The sequence below is a fragment of the Bubalus bubalis genome, chromosome 19 (genome assembly GCF_019923935.1).
Source record: "Bubalus bubalis isolate 160015118507 breed Murrah chromosome 19, NDDB_SH_1, whole genome shotgun sequence".
NCBI lineage: Eukaryota > Metazoa > Chordata > Mammalia > Artiodactyla > Bovidae > Bubalus > Bubalus bubalis.
The window spans coordinates 7,103,981-7,127,777 of record NC_059175.1 but is presented as its reverse complement, the minus strand read 5'-3'; the positions used below and the strand labels follow the sequence as shown (position 1 = coordinate 7,127,777).

Genomic DNA, 23,797 nt, shown 5'->3' with positions numbered 1-23,797 from the left:
AGTCAGTGATGCCATCCAGCCATCTCATCCTCTGTCGTCCCCTTCTCCTCCTGCCCCCAATCCCTCCCAGCGTCAGAGTCTTTTCCAATAAATCAACTCTTTGCATGAGGTGGCCAAAGTACTGGAGTTTCAGCTTTAGTATCATTCCTTCCAAAGAAATCCCAGGGCTGATCTCCTTCAGAATGGACTGGTTGGATCTCCTTGCAGTCCAAGGGACTCTCAAGAGTCTTCTCTAACACCATAGTTCAAAAGTATCAATTCTTCAGCGCTCAGCCTTCTTCACAGTCCAACTCTCACATCCATACATGACCACAGGAAAAACCATAGCCTTGACTAGATGGACCTTTGTTGGCAAAGTAATGTTTCTGCTTTTCAATATGCTATCTAGGTGGGTCATAACTTTCCTTCCAAGGAGTAAATGTCTTTTAATTTCATGGCTGCAGATTCTAATTCATGTTAAAGTTGACAACCACCAACTTCTGGAAACCCTGCCAGTGGGAATAAAGAAAACCATTCCAGAGTCTTATGAGAATCAAAGTGTGGCCAGAAAGGTATGCCTGTCCTAATTCCCACCTACATTTCCCCATGATGATATAAGAAAGGAGGGGCACGTGGAGGGAGGCAATGGTTGGAACAGAGCATTCTCCAACAGAACAGGTTGGAGGGGGACAACCCTGAGCTTATGTGAGTGGTGGTTAGTGTCTTCAGCTGCTCACTTATTAATTAATGTTGTCAGTGGCATCAAGAGGTTTCTGTTAATCCTTCAGAAATAGCTATCATTATGCACAGGATTGTCAGACTAGTAAGGTGGGGAAATGATCCAGTGCAGGCAAAGGAGCAGAAAGAACCACAGTACCACCAGTTCTGAAGGTCGATATCAGAAGTCAGCAAATCCCAGAGACATGGCTCAGAGAAGCAAAGAAGAGATGATGGGCTGAAAAGAGAAGAGAGGCAGAGAAAGAAAATAGAAGGAGGAATGGATGTGAACGATCACACCCCTACATTGCCGGGCCAGGAACCAAAGGGCAAATAAAGATATGTAAACTATGTCTGGATTTTTTAAAATTGTAAGTTAATTGCACATCAAGTGAACAGACTATTAAGTGAAACATGCAATATCCTCCTACCTCAGCAGATAGGTCTTCATAGCAACTGAAAGTTCAGGGCTGGTAAAATTAAGTATTCTTGGACTCCTCAGAGTTCCAGGAGGCAATCATGCAAGGAGAATCAGTACCCATCCTGGCCTTTGGTTCACAACCCCCCTCCCTTTCTCCTCCTATCCTGGCTCAGTCCCCACACCACCAGGGGCTTCATTCATATACACAAATAAGCTGCCAGTGAGTCCTGGCTCTATCCACACCCCTTGTAAACAGTCCTGCATGACTACCACTCAGACCTAAGAGGAGCACCATCACACGAGAGACTGGACCAGGCAAGAGGCTCTGAAAAGAGCCCTGTGGTCTTCAGGAAAGAGACTTCTGCCTGATTTCCTGGAACACGGTCTTGAAGAGGGGCAGGCTCTTGGTTTATGCACCCTCTTGGCTTGTGAATTCTTCATCGCATGGGGAGAGTGTAGGAAAACAAGAGCAGGTCCCTAGAAGCATGGGTCCAGGACAGGGGTCATCTTGCTCCAAGCTAGAGAAAAGAGGAGGGAAAAAGGAGGAAATAGCATTAATAAAGACCTTGAAGAGGTTCTTCAAAAAGTGACTTTTACTATTACCCATACATCAGGGACCAGATATTCTTCTGGGTATCACGCTGTGATTCTTCCTCTAGATTGGATGAATCACGCACACCATGGAGAAAAGTGAGTCCCCATGCCTGATTCATGTTTTATTCCTCTACCTACATTACTTCTCAGAGTCCAGGGATACCTAATTTTCCTGTGATAACAACTGTAGGTCCATAATAAATTCGTATACTGCACACTGGTAGGAAGGAAGTGAAGGAGGAAGGGAGGGAGGGGAGGAGGGAGGGAGGAAGTTATGATTGAGACCAGAAGTTTCTCTGGGTGAAACAAAGGAGTATTTCATTAGATAAACAACTAGAAAGCAAGATTACACAGAAAATTGGTAACTTGATATAGCATTTTGGGCTTTGTGATGTGGGATGGTTGTTACTTGGCTTAGCTTCTGATGTTGCAAAATTTTCATTTGTGAGGGTTTCTATGGCCAACTATTTTGATGTAGATTACTTGAGTTCTGTTGTTTAGCAGACATGAAATATGATTCATTTCTCTGGGAATGTCTCATTTCCTGGGACTAGAAGTGTAGTGGGGTTAAAGTAACTGCTCCATTTTTGAGCCATGTATTCACACACTGAGGACCAGGGCAACCTTGATCACAATATTCTCATCTTTCCAAACCATTCCAAAACTAAAATATTGTTTTTGGGGAAGAAATAAAAACACTTTTTAAGGATAAAATCAACAGAAAGATTCACAAAAGAAAAATGGATACAAAATATCATGCAAACTATTTACAAGGCAAACAGCAAACTGGGAAATAATAGGTATGTGGCAAATATGGCAAAAGGAATAGTTATTACCTCCAGTCATCTGCTCAGTTATTAAAACCAGATGATAGCATGCTGCCCTGACCCCTCCCACCCCTCAACCTGTATATCCAAACAAGCAACAGCTTTTGCTGGTGCTACTTCCAAAATACGTCTTTCTTGCCTCTGTACCAACCACTGCCACTATCTTTGTCCCAACCATTACTTCCTTTACTGTATCAGTAGTCTCCTAAATGGTCTTTCTCTACACTCGCTGCCGCCCCTTCAACCCTTAAGCAACACGAGGGTTTTCAAAATGCAAATCAGATCATGGCTCTCTATTTCACTCAGAATTATTTCAATTCTTACAGTGAATTGCTAAACTAAGATCCAGCTCCCCACTAGTCATCTGACCATCATAGTACGTGCCTCCCTGCTCACTCAATCCTGTCCACTCCTCCCTTCCTACTTCCTGGAGCAGATTTATGTGTGTGGGCTCACACAGAAGTGTTGTCAACTGTGTTCAAAGGTACGACATGAAACATAAGCTTTGAAAGACATGAAGGCAATGTATTTTGAAACTCATTAGTTTATTAACATGCACGTTAAATTCTGCAGCTGATTCCAAATTCCACACCAGTTAGGAATTACTTGGGGCTGAAATAACAGAGGCATAAATAATACAGGGTTTTTTTCCTCTCATGTAGTATGAAGTCCTAAGGTAGGCAGTCCAAAGCTGATGGGCGTCTACACAGTGGCATCCACGGCCTGGGCATTTTCAGTTTTTCATGCCTTTACCTTATATGGGGTTTCCAACATCAAGGTCATCTCTTAGTCTCAGGATGCCTGTTGCCATTCTGGTCATCATGTTGACATTCCAGAAGAGAGGAAGAAAATTGTTGGAATTCCTTTTGAGACTAATGAAGTAGTATCTTTGAAAAAGAAAAATATTAAGATAGCTCATCTTCACAAGATTTCTCACAACTAATTTCTTGGGAAGAAAAAGAAGAAAAGTTAAATTGAGAGTAAAGGAACTACATTCCTTTTTTATGACCAAGGATACTGACAATATCTCCAAACACCTTTTTAGCTTAGGCATGTGTCATAGGCTGAACTGTGTCTTAGCTCCACATGGTGAAGTTCTAACCTGTAGTACCTCAGAGTGTGATGGCATTTGGAGATGGGGGTCTTTAAAGAGGTGGTTAAGTTAAAATGAAATCATAACCCAATATGGCTGGCATTCTTCTAAGGAGATTAGGACACAGATATGCTCAGGGGAAGATGATGAAGACACAGGGAGGAGACAGCCATCTACAGGCCAAGGTGGGAGGCCTCAGAAGAATCCAAACCCTGATGACACCTTAATCTTGGACTTCTAACCTCTAGCTCTGTGAGAAACTGAGTTTCCATTGTTGAATCTACCAAGTCTGTGGTACTTTGTTACGACAACTGCAGGAACTAATGTGTGTGATTATGCCTACTCAGATAAAGAAACTGCCCTTCTAAGAAGGTAGCCTGCCCAAGTTCTCAAGCCAGGATGTGGCAGTGCTAAGATCCAGTCCCACATCCAGCCTCTGTGGCTGTGCTTTTTCCATTCTGCCACGTGATTCTTTTCCCCATCCACCCTCACCCAAAAGCTTATTTCCCCCAAAGACTCTTGTGATATTCTTATTAAAAGAAGGAATGCAAGAAAGAAGTGCCGATCAGGATGAAGAAACGAATGTTTCAGGGCTCAACATCTGGAAGCCAACCAGGAGAAGAGGACAAAGAAAATCGTCTGTAGTACGGCATGCTCAGGAATATTTTAAACACATAAAATCATCTGTCAACCCAGATGGAAGATGATCAACTATTTATCCCCCACTTAACAAAACTGTAATATTTTAGGAATTTTAAGCTTTTGGTTTTGACATTCCACTTTCAGATTCTGGTGATTTTGGAATTGTTGGTTTCACATGAAATTAGGAGGGCATGATTATTTTTATACATCCTTAGCTAACAGTCTGCTCTGGGTATTTTGTGTCGAGCTGCCTTGACAGATTGACAACATTTGGAAGTAATTTATCCTACTGATTGAGCAGATGAACATATATAAATCCCACTGAATTATAAATTAATGTCATGTATATACACAGGCTAGGCCAAAGAGTGTAACAGAGCTGACCTAATGACAAGAGCTAATCTGATAAACTCACTGCCATGTGAACAAAGGATGGGGATTTAAGCATGTAACGCAGTATCTGCATTGAAAACTAAACCACTATTTTCTATTTAAGGTGGCAAATTGAGGCCACCTTTTTATCTTCCTTTCACCTACAATTCCAATGAAATGACCAATGAGAATAAACGTTTTTTAATGGTTAATTCTTTATATAAATAAAACATGAAATAAAAGATTAAGTAAAATAATGTCTTTATCAATATGAAATAGGGAAGGGTAACGTGAAAGGTCAGACATTTTGGAAAACGTTTGCTATATAAGGAAATGGAACGGGGTTGAAGAAGTCCTAACCTGTCAATTAACGTGAGTTCCACTCATCTGCTGCTGTGTGACTAGGGACCCTGAGATTCAGGACTTAAAAAAACAGCATGTATTTTGCTCCTGGATTTGCATTCGGGCAAGGCTTGGCAGGATCAGCTTGTCTCTGCTTCAGGAAGTGTCAGCTGGAGACGCTCCAAGGCTGAGGCGCGAGTCCTCCGGAAGCTCAGGCACGGGGCGCGAGGGGCATGCTGGGAAGATGGCGGCAGTGGGGGCGCGCATAGGGGCCCGCGGGTCCTGGGATGCTTCTGCCTCCGAGTGCTCTCTCCACATCCTCTGCTTCTCCAGCACTGTGGCTTTAGGGCAGCAAACCTACCAGGTGCCCCAGGAGCCCAAGATGGAGAGACAGAGAGAAAACCAGGCTCCAGTGCCGTTTATGTTCTAGCATCAAAGCCGCACCATGACATTTCTAACTGCATTCTATTAATAAAGGCCAGTTTGCTTCCAAGGGGAAAGGAGCTATTCGTCCTTTTGTGATAGAAAAGGCTGTAAAATTCTAGAAGACGATGGCATGTGACCATTTTGAAACTACAATCTCTCAAATACGTGACAGAAAAATACAGCTGGTGGAAGAGACTGTGATCACTAACAAAGTAAAGCTATACCTTCAAGGTCAGGGGGACAGGGCAAGAAGAGGGGTGAGCTCAGGGGCAAAGAGATCTGGGAAAATTCCAACCCACACCCGAAGCAGCTCAGCCTGGGGACCACACCAGAATGTCACCTGATGTGAAGGGAAGGACCAGGTAAAACGGGGCATTGTAAGAGGGCATCCACCTCAGTTAGAAATAAGAGCCACTAAGGGGCTTCCCAGGTGGCTGTGGTGATAAAGAAACCTCCTGCAAATGCAGGAGAGGTAAGAGATGTAGATTTGATCCCTGAGTGGGGAAGACCCCCTGGAAGAGGTCATGGCAACCCACTCAGTATTCTTGCTTGGAGAATCCCATGGGCAGAGGAGCCTCGCAGGCTGCAGCTCATAGGGTCGCACAGAGTCAGACGTGACTGAAGTGACTTAGCACACACTAGCACACACTAAAGCCTCCGTGTGTCACAGCAGGTATGCTCAGGAAACACTTCTCAGAGTTATGATGCACCTGCCCATGGCTTTCTCTGATCATGTTTTCTTCCTGTACTTCATAAACAATTAGACTAGATACAATGTAAACTTTCAATGTTCCTATTTAGTCTGGGACTAGACTATTTGGAGATCCAACCAATCCATCCTAAAGGAAATCAGTCCTGGGTGTTCATTGGAAGGACTGATGTTGAAGCTAAAACTCCAATATTTTGGCCACCTGATGCGAAGAGCTGACTCATTTGAAAAGACCCTGATGTTGGGAAAGATTGAAGGCAGGAAGAGAAGGGGATGACAGAGGATAAGATGGTTGGATGGCATCACCAACTCAATGGACATGGGTTTGGGTCAACTCTGGGAGTTAGTGATGGACAGGGAGGCCTGGCGTGTTGTGGTTCATGGGGTCACAAAGAGTCAGACACGACTGAGCGACTGAACTGAAAGACTATTTGGCCAAGTACCTTCTAAAACTCGGATAAATCTGTCTCAACATCTAATATTAGATATGCACAGACTTCCCCGTGAGGCTGAAAAGAAAGTAAGAAAGGGAGGGAAGAAGAAAGCTCACTGGACATAGCAAAAGATAAAGCTGTTCAAAACTAATGGCTGTTCTTAGATTCAGAGCAAAGATAACCCCAACCCCCAAGAAACAGAGAAGCACTTAGAAAAAATTCTGTGAAGACATAATCTGAGATTATTCAGAACTACTTTTAGATTTTCAAAAATTAGCAAATTCAGGACATAATGGAGGCAATAGAGGTAATAAATGAGAATTAAGAGAAATGTGTCCAGTATTCACAGGTAAAGGACAAAGTAAATGGCACCCTGAGCCAATCTATATGAGACAGAGGACAAGTATAGGAAGACAGTCTTTTCTAGGAGAGGTCAGTAGTAATGTCCCTGCAGAAAGACTTGAGATTTCTAATCAAAAGGACACAAACTATTTGGAAGAAAGATCCACACACAGGCGTACCGTGGTGTTGTAAACACTCAAACCTTGAATTTAAAGAACACTGACATCTATAAGTGCATATATGCAGGTATATAAAATAAATTACATTCAAAATGACAAATTAGACTATCAGAGTTTCCTGTAGTACTAAATCACAAAGGTGAGAGAGTTATAGAATGGCTCTGAATCCTGACAAATAGAACAAATAGGGTAACTTGATAGTGTGGCTGGTTACAAAATAATCAAAAGTAAACACCTTTTCCCGTTCTGGACAACATGGCAAAGTAAACTTAGTTCTAAAAAATGCTGGGAAATAAGAGGAAAATCGAAGACTGTGGAGCCCTATACAAAGGACATCTCCAGCACTGAGCTTCATAGCAACCGTCGCCACAAGCCCCCCTCATCTAAACTGGCCAAGCCTAACACTCACCCTACAGCACCCTAGCCAATCACCTAATGCCACCCTTTCAGCAGGAATTTTCCTCATCTTGAGACCATGAAAATTGGCTACTAACCCTCAAAAGGCTTTGGCTCTTGGTTGAGCTGGCCTGCTGTTCTAACAGTCAACTCTTCCTCGTCTGTCAGGAGGTGGGCCTCAAGAACCTATGCCATCTAGCATTTTCTCTCCTCAACTTAGGATGGCTGCTCAGTTTCATCTGTGGTGGGGAGTGGGAGTCAGGAGTCATGCTTGCGTGCTTGCTGTTCACCGACAAGGAGCCAGAAGTCGCCCCTCCATGGTGCTCACAGTACCCACCATCACACCGTGTGCACACAAGCACCACACACACATGCATCCCCATCACCACCGCCCCTTCCCTACACACATGCCACACCACACACACTGCCCTACACATGCTGTGCACACACACGTGTGCTTCTCATTTGAAGATTCTATTTGTCTCCATCACGAGCCCAATGATGCTCCCAACATTTTTAAGCTAGTGTGTAGCCGTGGGACCAATTAACATTCACTCACAGTTATTAACTGGAACAGAGAAAGGGTTTTAGGCGAATATAAGAGGAAAAGTGTGTTGCCAGGGAGTCACTGTTGCTTCAGCTTGTGTTATGTTGCTTAGGGAGCAAAAGGCCGCCCCTGCCGCCTGTGAAAATGGTCCAGCGCCTTCCTGAATCTCTCCTCCCCCATCCTGCACACACACGTTTGGACTCACTCCCTCTCACATCCTGCTGTAAAATATTTCTGATAGCTGAGCCATCCCTCCCTTTCAAGGTGTCTGTCAAGTCCGCTTGCTTAAGAGCAGTGGTTTCTCCAGGGTGTCTCCCTCCCACTGGCTTGAAGGAGACTGAAGAAGATGGATGGGTTGGAAGGAGCAAGGCGTACAGTCTGCTCACTATGGCCCTTGCCTGTGAACTCTCCTCAGGTCCACAAGAATCGTGTCAGATGTTCCTATGTTCCTATTGAAAGGGCCCTAAGGCAATGGTGCTGGCTGGACCCAGCACCTGCACAAGGATTTGGGTCCCCACTGGAAGGGTCTACGAGGCCAGTGGGAGGGAACTCAGCCCCAAGTTGGCTGAATCATCCAGGAAACTGACAGAGCTGCCAGGGCTGCCAGGGGACAGACTCCCTTCAACCTCTGTCCTACCACACCCAGTTCTTAGCCAGGACCAATCCTCCCTCTGAGACGCTCCCAGAATTATCTCAAGGATGGGACTTCCCTGGTGGGCCACTGGCTTACACATTGCCTTCTGATGCAGGGGGATGAGGGTTCGATTCCTGGCTGGGGAGCTAAGATCCCCCAGGCCTCCAGGCCAAAAAAGCAAAGCATAAAACAGAAGCAATATTGTAACAAATTCAATAAAGATTTTTTTCTTTTAAAAGAATTATCTCAAGGAGAGAGAAGGGGGGCAGGCGGGAAGGGATGGAGGGCAGATGTTCTAAGAATGAGCATAGTATTTAATCAAAGATTTTTTTTTTTGGCTTTATTTCTTGGGATTATCATCCAAGACCATAGCATTTAGGAATATGGAGAACCCCAAATTGCTCTCTGCCCTTCTTCCATTTGGCCAGGCTCCAGTTGGATTTTCCTAAGCCTCTTGTTTGAAATGATGAGGACATTTTCCCTTAGGGATGCTGTCATATGTCAGGGTCAGGCTCCAAGGACACACAAAAGCCTGTGTAATTCGTGATGCTTTTTAGCTTGGAGGCTGACTCTTAGAACAAAACCTGCTGGCCACATGGGCCAGGACAGAGTGAAAGCAGGATGGGTTCTAACCCCAGCTCTCCTCCTGTTAGCAGTGAGACCCTGGTCCCAATACCTGATCTCACCCTGCCTTGACTTCATCCGTAAAATGAGGGATAATAATAGCGTCTATCACCTAAGGTCATTGTGCAGATTGAATGAGATAACACAAGCAAAATGGTTAGCACACTTCTACATTATGCTTTTTATTTTAATATTCAACAAGTATTGGTTGAGCACAGCCAGGCCTTGTGCTAGGACACAGCGTGAGTGAAGATGAAAAACCCAGGCCCTGTTGTTCTGCTGCTGGCCTTGGGTGCCAGAATGTCCAGTGGGCACAGGTCCAGCCTCATGGATGAGAACATTTAAGGACTTCCTGCCAGGCCAGCTCCTGGACATCACTACGTCCCAGACTGACTCCCCATCACTTTGTCTTCTGCTCAGGGCTTTGTACATCTGCTCATCTCCCTGTGGTTTTATCCAGGCCCACCTCTCCCTTCCCAGGTGGTTGCCAAATTAAACAGAGCTTCCTGTTTCTCCCTGTGCCCTTGTCTCTGGCAAGCAGTTTTAAGGGGTATTTTTCTGCTTGGTAACAATGGAAGGGCACACTCCCAGGCTTATGAAAGCCTTCTCCTTATTGCCCTCACCTGCGCCAAACTGCCATGGGTCTGCAATGAGGCCCAGGCAAAGGGATTTTTCAGAAGAACCCTGGTGATTCTGATGACCAGACAGATTCTAGTTGGGTCAGCGGGACACCAGCTCCCTGGGCTGCTGGTCTGTGCAGCCCAAGGGCACCACTGCGGGTGTGGACAGAGAGTGAAGCTCAGCGGTCAGGTGGGGCAGGCAGACCCCAGCCGCCACGGCTGTCTCCCATCCATTTGTTCCTTTGGTCATGGCCACCAGGGAGAGGGGACAGCAGGAAAGGTGGCAGGACCCCTTTAAGCAGGAGGTGAGGGTGGATGGGGAGGATGAAAGTGGAGGAAATGCCACAGCTGAGGGGGGGGATGTGGTAATGGAGAATGCCTTGGTTCCAGGGCTGCCCCAGCCATTCTCAAGATCCCAAGTGACCTCTGGCCTCTCAGAAGTGCCTGTAAATCACCTCCCAGGAGCCAGACACTGCCTGTGTATGGGAAACTGCCATAAAATATTTTTCAGTCTAAAGTTCTGCCCCCTGCCTGTGTTTTGAAGTCTCAGGACCCCAATCCTCCTGGCAGAGCCCGAGGGAGACCAGTTACTGCTGAAGGTGAGCTCTGTGCCCTGGCCTCTCCACTTACAGCTGGACCTCTGCATGCTGGGCTGTTGCTATTGCCCTGGGGACGTCCCGGGGGCCTGCCTGTCCCTCCAGGTGTGCCACAAAGGCAGCAGGAGTCTGGAAAAGACAGAGCTCCAGGCCTCGAAGCTGATCCAAGCTACGTTATTATGAAAAGTTATTAACTGATATTCAGTTACAGGATCATGGGCTGCACAAAGCATGAGCCCCAGTGCAGCCGAAAACCATATGGGCTTGAAGGCTGCACACACCTGCGAGGGAACAGGCAGGCCTGCTCAGAAACCATCATCAATTCTAGGAGAGTCATAAAACTCTGCCTTGCTTCACGGCACTTTCTAATTAGTTGCGCCCTGAGTTTTCTCCACTTCCTTATAAAGGCCTGCGCCCCCTCTCCCACTCCGTCCGTCTCCCACGGCCCAGGACATCTGGGGAGGAGGTTCCCACCCAGACTCCCAGGCCACGGAAGACCTTGCAAACAGGAAGATAGCATTTACCTCTGGATCCAAAGCAAAAATAGAAAAGAAACTCAGGAAGTTATCACAAGGAAATAATCCCAAAGGGAGAAAACATGGTGCTTTCTTATAGCAGCAAGAAGCTGGAAGCCATTCCTATTGATTAAGTGTAGGAAAATGGTTACATCAATTATGTACATTATATTCACCCAGTGGGATGAGCAAGCGAAGAGTAGAAAGATAAACGCAAATGCTACGTGATGACATGGAAAACGTCTTTCCATAGAATGTTCAGTTAAAAAAAAAAAATGGATGCAAAAGGTCTCTCTGCTATAATTATGCCGGTAAAGTTAATATTCGTGTGGCTCTGAGGAGAAGGGGGTGACGAAAAACTGAAGACATCTTGGCTGTTGGTGGTGGTGGGACCGGGGGTGGTTTTTCTTGCCTTTAACTTAGAATTCCTTTAATGCTTTTGTAATGTTTGCATAATGCACCCTCAAAAATTAAAGGAAACGGAGAAGGAAAGTAATGAATATTGGTTTAAAAAGCAGGGGAGGGGGCAGAAGAGAAAAACAGACGATGTGGTATCTGAGCCAAACGTCCTCCAAAGGTCCCCAGGATGCAGCCACGTGAAGCGACACTTGTGGAGAGGAGTTCATTTTCACCGCTCCACATCCCCCAAGAAAGAAGAAAAATGATTAGTGTCTTGGAAGGGAGCAGAGCTTTCCATCAGCTTCCTGTTGGCTGGTAGGGACACTGAAATCATGGGCTGGCAGTTCTCAGGGTGAGGCTCTGCCTGGGTTTACTCCACTGGACCTGGGTGATGGGACCTTGTCACGGAGATGAATGTCAGCCAAACACAGAATGAACCCCCCAGTGTCTGGGTGTATGAACACACTCCAGCAGCTGCTCAGAGGATGCTGGGGAGATCTATACAGAATTCCCAGAAAGTGGTGCCCGACCCCTCCCAGACTGGGCCCCCTTGCTCTGGGCTGGCTCCCTGGAGCTTTACCAGAAGGCTTGGCCACCAGCCACCTGGCTCCTGGAACAGCCAAGCTGGCTTTGCCCGGGGTCTTGCCCACACTGTGCTTTGCAAGAGGAGTTACCTTATAGCAACTCAGAACTTGACTCTTGGTCAGTTGAAATATACATTTCTACTGTGTCCGGATTCAGATGCTTTCAGAGGCAGGGGCCAGTCTCTGCTCCTAAGCTTGAATACTGAATAAATATGTCTTGTGTTTAATATTCAACAGACTCATCACAGTGGGGAAACTCATCTTGAGCTAGGTTTCCATTCTTTATCACTCTGGGGGTGAGCGTAGGACTCAGAGGAAGTGTTTGTGCATTCAAGGAGGAGGACAGAGTGTGTGGGAAGGGTCAGGGAAAAGCGGCCCCCTGTGTGTTTCAGAGGATGAGATGAGCTTACAAAATATCTTCTTTTCCAGTCCCAGAAGGGAGGCGGCTGCACCAAGTAATATTTCCAGTTAAGGGAAACACGTGAATGTTCAAGAAACAGCCTGGAACAATCAGGGTCATGATTCCTGGCTGCAGCAAATGGAAGCGAGAGAGTAGAAGGAGCCATGCAAGAAAGATTAGGCGATCGGTGAGCCCAGCTCAGGACCTGATAACACAGAGGTGCTTTAGGGCCATGCTGCACGGAACACAGCTTCTGTATTTGAGAAGCACTCAGACTTCGCCTTTCTTAGGAGCCAGCCCAAAGCTTGTATGTTACACCTGTGATCCTCACACAGCTCTTTGCAGGTGAATGCGTTTGCTGTCTTTTCCCTGCCCTGCACTTCATAACCGCCCTTTGAGGGATTGGCCTCTTGGTGCTTCTGGGATGCTTCATAGACTGAACATGGTTTTACCAGTTGCTACATCCTGGTCTCTCAAAGGTGATCTGAAGTCTGGAGGCAGTTAACACTCCCTGGAGAAATGAATCTGAGAGAGAAAAAAGCCTTTCTTAAGCCCTACGAAATTCTCTGCTTTCAAGCACCTTGGGTATTTTAAAAACCTCTCCCTATCTCTCTTGTCGCGGCATTTATCTTTGTGTTTCAGCAGACAGATGGGAGACATGACGTACACGGGGATTTCCACTGGAAGCAGGTCCAAAGGAAGAAATCCTACATTCCCAGAATACATTCCTCTCTCTTGCCCTGCAGTCAAAGCTTCCCAAACTCGTACATCTTGTGGCTGAGCCTCATGAAGAAAAGGGGGAAAAAAAGGAAAAAAGAAAAAAATTAGGAACCTCAAATGTAAAACATAATAAATTGACCCTTTCTCAAGTGGAGATTGAATCCTCCACTTGGCATCATTAAGCCTTACAAAAGAGACAGACCACCTGGTCCCAGACCTTAGGACTCTTGTGGATGTGCTGGCGTTCGGAAAGCACTCCTACTCTTCAGCTGAAGTGTCTGCCCTGCTGTTTCCAACTCCTGCCCGTTACTTTACCGTCAATGCCCCATCTTCCATGAAGCTTTTCCCGCTCTTCCACTCCTGCAGGCATGAGAAATCTCACAGTGTCGAGAGTAAAAGCAGAGTCTGGAGCCAGATGTCCTGTGTTCACGTCTCAAATGCCACTTGGCATCTGTGCAGCCATGGGCAAGTTGTTCAACCTCTCTGTGCCTCAGTCTCCTCACCTACAAAGCAGGGATGCAAATGGCATCTACTTCATCGGTTCAGTTCAGTCACTCAGTCATGACCGACTCTTTGTGACCCCATGGACTGCAGCACGCCAGGCTTCCCTGTCCATCACCAACTCCTGGAGCTTGCTCAAACTCATGTCCATCGAGTCGGTGATGCCATCCAACCATATCATCCTCCTCCTGCCTTCAGTCTTTCCCAGCATCAGGGTCTTTTCAAATGAGTCAGTTCTTCGCATCAGGTGGCCAAAATATTGGAGTTTCAACTTTGGCATCAGTCCTTCCAATGAATATTCAGGACTGATTACCTTTAGGATGGACTGGTTGGATCTCCTTGCAGTCCAAGAGACTCTCAAGAGTCTTCAACAACACAGTTCAAAGGTATCAATTCTTCAGTGCTCAGCTTTCTTTATAGTCCAACTCTCACATCCATACATGCCTACTGGAAAAACCAAAGCTTTGACTAGATGGATGTTTGTTGGCAAAGTAATGTCTCTGCTTTTTAATATGCCATCTAGCTAGGTTGGTCATAACTTTTCTTCCAAGGAGCAAGCATCTTTTAATTTCTTGGCTGCAGTCACCATCTGCAGTGATTTTGGAGCCCCCCAAAATAAAATCTGTCACTGTTTCCATTGTTTTTCCATCTATTTGCCATGAAGTGATGGGTCCAGATGCCATAATCTTCGTTTTCTGAATGTCAAGTTTTAAGCCAACTTTTTCACTCTCCTCTTTCACTTTCATCAAGAGGCTCTTTAGTTCTTCTTCACTTTCTGCCTTAAGTGTGGTGTCATCTGCGTATCTGAGGTTATTGATATTTCTCCCGGCAATCTTGATTCCAGCTTGTGCTTCATCCAGCCCAGCGTTTCTCATGATGTACTCTGCATAGAAGTTAAATAAGCAGGGTGACAATATACAGCCTTGACGTACTCTTTTCCCGATTTGGAACCAGTCTGTTGTTCCATGTCCAGTTCTAACTGTTGCTTCTTGACCTGCATACATATTTCTCAGGAGGCAGGTCAGGTGGTCTGGTATTCCCATCTCTCTCAGAATTTTCCACAGTTTATTGTGATCCACACAGACAAAGGCTTCAGCATAGTCAATAAAGCAGAAGTAGATGTTTTTCTGAAACTCTCTCACTTTTTATATGATCTACTTCATAGCTTTAATTAAGTGTATCAATACATGTGACATTCTTACAAGAATGCCTTGCATACAGTGATCACTTAATAGGTATTAAATTCTTTACCCTCCTGACCATACTTGATTTCTCACAGAATTATCCTGATGCTCTCCAGTGGCACACTCATTTTTGTGGGATTTTTTTTTTCCTTCTCTTTTTGCCTCAGATTCTTCTTATTTGAATTATATCATCTGATTGATAAGGAAAGATTTCGGGCCCTGTTCTTTTTTTTTCATTCCTTAAAATCACCTACTAGCAAAGAAGGATTGGCCATTACGCACATGAATAATGAAAGACAGGTATATGAGTGTGAATCCCTACAGTATTGTGGCAAGTTATGTAGCCTTCCTGCCTGCTGGGCCTGGTGCAGAGATGGCAAAGTGAAGGAAACATCATAGAAAGTTGAGTACTGAGCAGAGAATGTAAGAACAGAAGGATGTGAAATAGAGAGGAGAAAGAATCCCAGGGTAGCCCAGGCTGGCGGGTGACATGTGGGGAGGAGGGAGTCACAAAGAGAGGGGTGTGTGTGTTTATTGTATGCATTCTTTCCAATATTCATAAAGCACTTATGTGCTGAGCTTAATGCGTGCTAAGCCCTGTGCTGGCAACAGTGGGGTTGGGGCAATGGTGGGGAAAAGTTGGACAAAACTCTCAGCTCAGAGAGCTCTGTGGCTCGGCGGTGGGGGGTCTCCTTTGGCACCCATGAAGCCACGTGGTCTGTGTTCCTCCAGGTGCTGTCCCCCACCCTGCCCAGTTCCTTCCAAGGCAGCTCTCTTTTTATCAAGGGGAGCGGAGGACAGCCCCAGGGCCCCGCACTGCCCACAAGCCCCCTCTCGGTGACACCCGCTGCTCCCCTGAACCTGCCCACCCTGCCACCCATGCCCTCCAGGCGCCACTCCCTAGCTGAGCCCCCTGCCCGTTCTGCCCTGCAGCCTCCCTGTGAACCTGCTCATCTGCAGTTCCATTCCCTCCCCTCCTACAGCAAGATGAGCACTCCCAAGAGGGGCCTCTCACCTGCTCTCTCTCCGTGCCCCCTGGGGGAGGGTCCCTGCTCTCTGACCCACTCATGAAGCTAGGCTTGGAAGACAGCAGCCCAGGTGGGTTTGCACAGCAGGAATGGCCTGGACACCCAGAGTTTCAGAACTAATGAGAACTCCACAGATGGTCTGGCTGAGCCTGGAGGGGTATAGAACATTCCCCTCAAAATATGCCACTCTGGCATATGGAGTAATTTGAGCTGAAGAAAATTGACAAGACACTGACACAAGTAAAATTCTCAGTGAAACCCCCTCTCTACCAATAAGGGCAGGACAGTTCTTAATCACCACAGACAATTTCAGAATCCTTTCACCCCAGAGAAGACACTATAGAACAAACCTTGTTAAAAGCAACCCTTTTCTTCCATTAGTTTCTGCTATACATTTACCTTCCCAGAGGCTGCTGCTCCCAAAAGCCTAAAGCCCTTTCTCTTTGTCATTTCTCTGTAAACTTACTGTTCTTTTGTTAAGATGCTACATAAGCCCAAGTTCTAACCAGCCCTTTATTCACCTCGAGGTCTCCCGTGAGTTCACTCAGATGCACACATTAATAAACTTCTGATTGTTTTTCTCCTGTTAGTCTGTCCTTCAACAGTCTGATTTGCAAAGTCCCAGACAATAAACCGAAGATGGGAAGAGAAAAAGAAAAAAGCGTCTTTCCTCCCCTAGAAGCTCCTCAATTTAGAAATGTGGGAAAGGAAGCGTGGGGATTAGAGGACCTGCCGCACAAAACACAGCACATTTGCTGCAGAGCTGAGGCCTGCAGCCAGGCTTTCTGCATGTCTTCATCCTGTGGGAAATGCCACTTCCAAATTCAGATGCTGTTGTTTTTGTCTTCTCTCTGATCTCACTTCCCTTATTGAAATTATGTTGGCTTTTCACAAGTAGAATGTCAAAAGCACTCAGAAACTCTCTTGACCACCATCCACAGGAAGAGATAAATTCTTATCATGACCCAGTATACATTCATATATGTAACTGAACCAAAGTGTCCATGATGCAGTTCTTACAAACTGAGACACACGATGGAATTTCCTACTGTTTGAAATGCTGGTTGTGTCCAGCCCTGAATTCAGTTCAGTGAGTGAGTGAAAGTCTCTCAGTTGTAGCCGAGTCTTTGTGACCCCATGGACTATACAGTCCATGGAATTCTCCAGGCCAGAATACTGGAGTGAGTAGCCTTTCCCTTCTCCAGGGCATCTTCCCAACCCAGGAACCTAACCCTAACCCTAACCCTAATTCTTTTATGGCAGTAGGCCGAGGCTTTTCCCACATTGCAGGCAGATTCTTTACCAGCTGAACCATGAGGGAAGCCCAAATTCAGTTTAGTACTGACAGACAATTTGAAGAACATTGACTTAGGAAGGGTCTCTGTGTGAGAACCACGCAAAAGCAGAGACTGAAGTGAGGACTTGTGTGAAGGTAATGTCTTGGGAGATGAATCCAGGAAGCACCTTGTGTGGGTGGGGAGGTGAACAGAGAAGGGATGAGAGCTGCAGGCCTCTTCCTTTGGCAAATGGGGACTGATCCCACATTTAGATGCATCCCAGAACTATCCCAGCAGAGAGGGGAAGCCAAGGTCACTATGATTGACGATTTCCCCAGGAGTACTCACCCTGTGAAAATTCACGCGGCTCTGGGAGCGCCAAGATGTATTCTTGGTGCCACAGAGAGCACTCAGGCAGGAGGAAGCCGAGAAAAGCAGAGGGTGTAGGTGCTTGATGTGGGTTGCAGTCAACGCAGAGGAGAGCAGAGGGAAGGGACATGGAGTAGAGCAAGGGTCCCCAACCTCCACGTCTAATGCCTGCTGATGGGAGGTGGAGCTGATGTAATAATCACAGAAATAAAGTGCACAATAAATGTAATGCATTTGAACCATCCCCTGTACCCCATCCATGGAAAAAATGTCTTCCACAAAACTGGTCCCTGGTTCCAAAAAGGCTGGGGACTGCTGGGCAGAGCATCACAACACCTGCTGCAGAAAGTGCCATGGTGTCTGGGGCTGCTGTGCCTTCTCCATGAATCATCCCCACTAGATTTCAAATGGAAAAAAAAAAAAAGCCATATTAGTAGGAAAGAAAAGGTTGACACAGAAAGATGCAGTGAGATTCAGACCCAGAGAAAGTACAAAGCAGGCCCTTCTCATTTTTCACTTAATTGTGATATCACTGACATAAAGAAAAGGCGAGGAGAAAATTAACTGCAATCTGTAATCAAACTGTACAGAGCACTGTTGCTTGAAATGTTGTGATCGAAACGTCTGTGACAATAAACCCAGACATGCATGGCATCAAGATTTCGCCTACAGGTTTTCTCTCTCTTCTGGACTTTCTACCCACGCTCCAACAGTGGAGGTCCCACCGCTAGCCCATCTCTATGATGCCGGAGCCTGCAGAGTGACTCACGGAGCCAAACAGAAGGCACTAATCTAAAAGGAGTTTGAGGGCTTTGAGGTTGAAAGACTCCGTGTAATTACTAATTGTCATCATAATACAAGTATGTCTGGAGAGACAAGTCAAAGGGAAAAGTGGGTTTTCACCAAGGACCGAGTCTTTGCCTTCGTTGATCAAACACACATTTCAGATTTCCCGATTGGCACGTTCACACCGCAGCATATGCAGTCCATCTGGAACACATGGTCAGTGCAGGCAGATGGGTTAGGAGCTGCTGGGGAAAGAGAACTGGATACTTGGCACGCTCCTGTCCATAGCTGTGTGACCTTGGACAGGTTGCTTAAGTTCTCTGAACTTGTTTCCTCTGAATTGTGAAAGCACTTTGAAGACTAAGAAGGGGTGATATCATAGTCCTGAAAAGGGATCAGAGCAGAGAATTACATCTCCTAATTGCATAACTTGGGGTGGCCCATGTGGTCATTGCCCTGACGCTTTTGTCCCATTTTTCAGATGCAAGCACTACACAAATAAAAACAAATGTCACGGGTGTACACGTGTTCCCAATCCTGAACCCCACTTCCACCTCCCTCCCCATACCATCCCTCTGGGTCATCCCAGTACACCAGCCCCAAGCATCTTGTATCCTGCATCGAACCAAAACCAATACAATATTGTAAAGTAATTAGCCTCCAATTAAAATAAATAAATTTAAAAAAAAAACAAACAAATGTCAGTCTATCCAAAGGGAATTCTCTTTATCTTGCTTTAAGCTTCATATCAGGTCCTAACAAATCAACGTACTCCCTTTTTATTCTTCCTTCTTGCACCATGGCCACCATCTATTACCATAGCACACTTATTGAGCACCTACAGCATACAAAGCCTTGTGCAAGTAATCAGTGGGGATACCAGGCCTCGTAGTCGTGGTACTCAACAGGATTTCATTGAAAAATAAAAATCGTATGTGTAAACAGAGACACTGCAACGTGGGGTGTCACATGCACAGATCAGATGAGTGGCCTGAATAGTCGGTGGGACTGGAGGTCAGAAATGCCCTCCTCATATATAAAGCCAATAGCCTGTGTCCGAACTCCATTTCCTGTCACAGTCTTGGGCACCACACCTTATCAACCAGTTATATAAAACCAGGTATCTTCCCATTATATGAAATCAGTTCCTCTCCCTGGATGCTTCCTGTTAGATCTCAAGAGGCTCGAATGTTTTCCATTTAAAGCAAAATTTTTTCTGGGCTCCTTCTTGCCCCTCCAATGAGCACCATTTTCAGGCTAATATCTCCAAAGAATGATCCACATTCACTCTCCACCTCTTCCTGTTTCACTCCCCCGCTTACCTTTTTCCACCCTGCCTGCTGCCAGGAAACAGCAATCAGTGGGGTTACTGGTACCTCCACTCTGCGGGACTCAGGGAGCACTTCACCCTCCTCATGCTTCTGACTTGTGCTGACTTTAATGTTCTGGCTCACTGCCTCCTTTCATTCTTAAATAAGCTTTTTTACTGACATAGAACATAATAAAGTATGAAAAACATGATTATAATGTTTACAAGTGAAAATTCCCTTGTAATGACCATCTAAAGAGAATACTGCCAGTGCCCTAGAAGCCTCCCCCTGCCTTAGTGCCCCCTTCCTTGTTACTGAGAGGCCAGCACCAACAGTGGATGCTGTGTGTGTTGGAGGGAGCGAGGGTCGCCCAGAGCCCCTCCAGATGGAAAGCAGTCATTCCCCCAGATACTGGCTTTAGATGGGCAAATTTAGTTCACTCTGGGCAGCAGACAGAACCCTGAGCATGGAGGCTCAGAAAGGCCCATGGAAGTACCAGAGACATAGTTCGTGTAGATGCAGGTGTGTGCTCATGGAGAAAACAACTTGATTCCACGGGACCAGATGAGAATGCTAGAAGTTCCCAAATATAAATATAAAAACACACATTATGGTCAAGACCTCAAGCTCTGGTTGAATCTCTTCCCTGTCTCTTTTAGTAGCTATGAGACCTTGGATGGGTTACACAACATCTCCATACCTTTGTTTTCCCATCTGTAAAATGGGTATAACCATAGTACTTACTACATGGAGCACTTAAAAAAAAAAAAAAAAAGTAAATGTGAGGCCCAAACAGAATCTACCAGAAAATGAGCTTTCAATTAAGTGTTAGCCTTTATAATTAGGACCACATTTATTGAAAACTGTGGAACAGGGAAGCACCAGGAAAGGAAGATCCAAAGGTACAAAGAAATTCACCCAGGGAGCTAGGCCTTGCAGGATTTCTCTGTCCCTATTCTACTGCACCACATTTGGATGAAGAATGATTTTATGAGAACTTGTTCAACTCCTTTAAGATCAATGGCAAAACCCCAAATTTTCCATCTAAGTGCAGTTGACCTAAATCCGCTGAAAGACAACGTCTTTAGGAACAGCCCCTGGTGCTCTCCAAGTGGCTAACTGGGCTGTCTAGAAAAACGTCTGCTTACATAAATCTCCTTAGTGAAGCTTCCAGAAAACCCCCAAGCTGCTCCTTTCCAGTTCTGACTTAGGGGCTGCTCATCATTTCAGAGGCAGCATGGGCTCTGCCTCCAGCTCTCACATTCAGCCTTGTATACATCAATCAGGATCTTACACTACCAAGCTGCTCATCCACTAATCCACAGTGACTGAGGGTTGTTTCTTTTTAAGCTTCTTAATTTGCTGCTTAGAACATTACTCTGGGTGGAGGCAATTAGTATTGCATACTTTTGAGAAGAAAATTGCAGCCCAGCCCGCTCTGACTGCATGGATCAGGGATTTCCTGAGCTCCCTGTTTGATCCTTCTCTTTCCTTTTTTTTTTCTTAACCCCTGTTCAAATAATCTGGTCCCTTCAAAGTTCTGAGATGCTATCCTGATGCATATTTAAAATTCATCAAGCAACTCTTGGGCTTTCCTGGTAGCTCAGATGGTAAAGAATCTGCCTACAATGCAGGAGACCCGGTTCAATCCCTAGCTCGGGAAGTTCCCCTGAAGAAGGAAATGTCTCCCCACTCCAGTATTCTTGCCTGGAGAATCCCCATGGACAGAGGAGCCTGGTGGGCTACAGTCCATGGGGTCACAAAGAGTTGGACATGACTAAGTGACTTTTACTTCACTTCAAGCAATTTTTGGCAAAGAGAAAAGCTTGGATATAAGGAATATAGGTGACAATCTCCCCAAATAGGTTCAGCTTCAGGAAGGTTTTCCCTACCTTTATTAACTGGTAAATTCTGTGAGTGGGTTGTTGGTGTGTGTGTGTGTGTATTGGAGTGGGTAAGGGTGGGGGTGTCTGGGCAGGGAGTGGAGATTGACTTCAAAAACTTTCTTTTAAAGCTCTCTTAGTAATCACAGCCTCTCTAAGGTCTGCTTAGTTATTTCTGGAAAAGTCATAGTGCCAATCTCTACTAGGCAATGAAGGAAAAATCACTGATGGGGAAGCCATGGGGATTACAGCCAGTCTTAGTTGGAGGCCACCGGAAGGGACCAAGGGGTCAGTAGCTTTTCCTTCTACGCCAGGGTGGAGTGGACAGTACTAGCCAGAGGCTGCCTCTGCCTCTACTACATGACCATGACCGCCACAGACACTCCGTGAAAATATGGTTGCCTGTCCGCCTGCTCACTGACAGACTGCTGGGCCAAAGGCCTGTGTTCCGGACGCCTAGCAGTAAGGACAGAATAGCAGCTAGTGGGTCCGGGGCACTTCTTTGCTTTTTCTGCCCCAGATCCCAGGGTTCCTGGATCTCAGAGTTCACAGGAGACAATTCTCCACTCCAGATACTCCGGGGACACAGCAGTGGCCCCTTTACCATCACACGACACAGGATATGGGTCTTATGGTATAAAAACCACCTTGATCTTTCCTGAGATGGAAGGCCTGGGACCTACTGGGCTAGTAGAGGAAGTATGCCGGGTCCAGAAGGCACCATGGCACCATGAGTTATGACAGCCCTGGGTGGAGCACAGCAGGCCTGTCCTCCGAATGACCCTGACCTATAAGGTCAGTGAGGCACATTCCCCTGTCTTACTACCCACAGCCTTCCCTTGTCCCTGCGGCTTGTTTCTGAGACTAATTTTTTTGTATCTGGCTCTTGGGGCTGTGAAAGATCATACCCCTTGCAGCCCTAGCATCTACTGGAACAGAAAGATGATCTGGGCTAAAAGTAGCTGCCTGAGGTTCAGCCCCTGGAGGTTTACTCTCTTAAGAGCATAGTGTTTATTAAAGGAGAGAGAATGAATGTATTGTCTATTTCCAGATATGTGGGAATGTTATTGAACTGGAATCAATACGAAGTAGAGCCTTTAGTGAATAGAACAAACTTCTCTCGCCTGATGGGTTATTATGTTTCTGGAAATTGGTGGGACCGTTATGTTAACAGGGCTGGGTCTGGATTCTATAATGCTTGGAGTGGTTTACTCGGTGGACTCTTTTCAGTGCTACAATTAAGTCTTCCCCATAGACCCACTCCCCTCATCAACTTTCTCACTCATAAATCCAATGCTCTTTTGTCTGAAATACAGCAGATTTGCTTTCATTTTCATCTGAGTTTGAAGTGGGAGGTTGCAAGCGTGAGGTCTGGACTCTAAGAGTAAGTATAAGTTATAATTATATTTCCTCCTATTATGCCTTTGATTATGCTTTGATTTGATGGATTGCATACCCCCTCACTGCACACAGCAGAATCCTTTTGACACATACTTTCATTAACCTTCCCAGGCACAACCCTGAAATACCTTTTGAGAAGTCTTCCAGTGTTCCATGACAGCCTCTCCTGCTAAAAACTCTTAACTGGAAACCATAAAATTACTAGGAAGAAATACTGTCTGCAAACCTTGTGGTGTTTCTCCTCTAACGCAGTCTATGGAGGGCCACCGGTATTACAATTCAGATGGCGTTTATTATTTGCTTTTTTCAAACACTAGAATGGACTGCTGATTGCCTCCTTCAGCTGAATGAACACTGAATCAGCAGTTTATGGGAGCTTGTGTCGTGATGACCTCAAGATCTTGGTATCCGAGCCCAGCCTACACTGAGTTGTCACATGACCACAGATAAAATCACTTCCTGTCTTGGTTTTCACTACCGTAAGATGATAAGCACAGAATTCCATTTGTGCTCCAAAATGGCCAATCAATATTCAGAACTGAAAGGCTGGGATATCCATTATTAAAAGTGATAAAAAGTGAAAATGTTGGTCTCCAAGTTGTGCCCGACTCTTTGCAACCCCATGGACTGTAGCCTGCCAAACTCCTCTGTCCATGGACTTCTCCAGGCAAGAACACTGGAGTGGGTTGCCAATTCCTTCTCTAGGGGATCTTCCCAACCCAGGGATTGAATCTGAGTCTCCTGCATTGCAGGCAGGTTCTTTACTATCTGAGCCACCAGGGAAGTCCCATCTATTATTAACATTCAATAATATTAATAATGATTATTGTTATTTCTAGCATGTATGTATCTTGGGTGGAGAGGCATGGAAAATTTTGTTTTAGGGGCTAAATGTGGGAAAGAAAGTTGAGAGGTTGTACATTTGTTTTTGTTTTTCAAAGCTCCC

General features: G+C 45.7%; 2 long non-coding RNA genes across 2 annotated transcripts; both read left to right on the top strand.

The window, feature by feature from the left end:
- The first annotated feature begins 9,964 nt into the window (after positions 1-9,964).
- Positions 9,965-11,948, top strand: LOC123330590. The gene is made up of 3 exons (XR_006546612.1): positions 9,965-10,088; positions 10,443-10,497; positions 11,587-11,948. It is a non-coding gene; the product is annotated as an uncharacterized LOC123330590 (long non-coding RNA).
- Positions 11,949-12,610: 662 nt separating this feature from the next.
- LOC123330589 lies at positions 12,611-13,188 on the top strand. Its single transcript, XR_006546611.1, has 2 exons — positions 12,611-12,737; positions 13,035-13,188. It is a non-coding gene; the product is annotated as an uncharacterized LOC123330589 (long non-coding RNA).
- Positions 13,189-23,797: the final 10,609 nt, after the last annotated feature.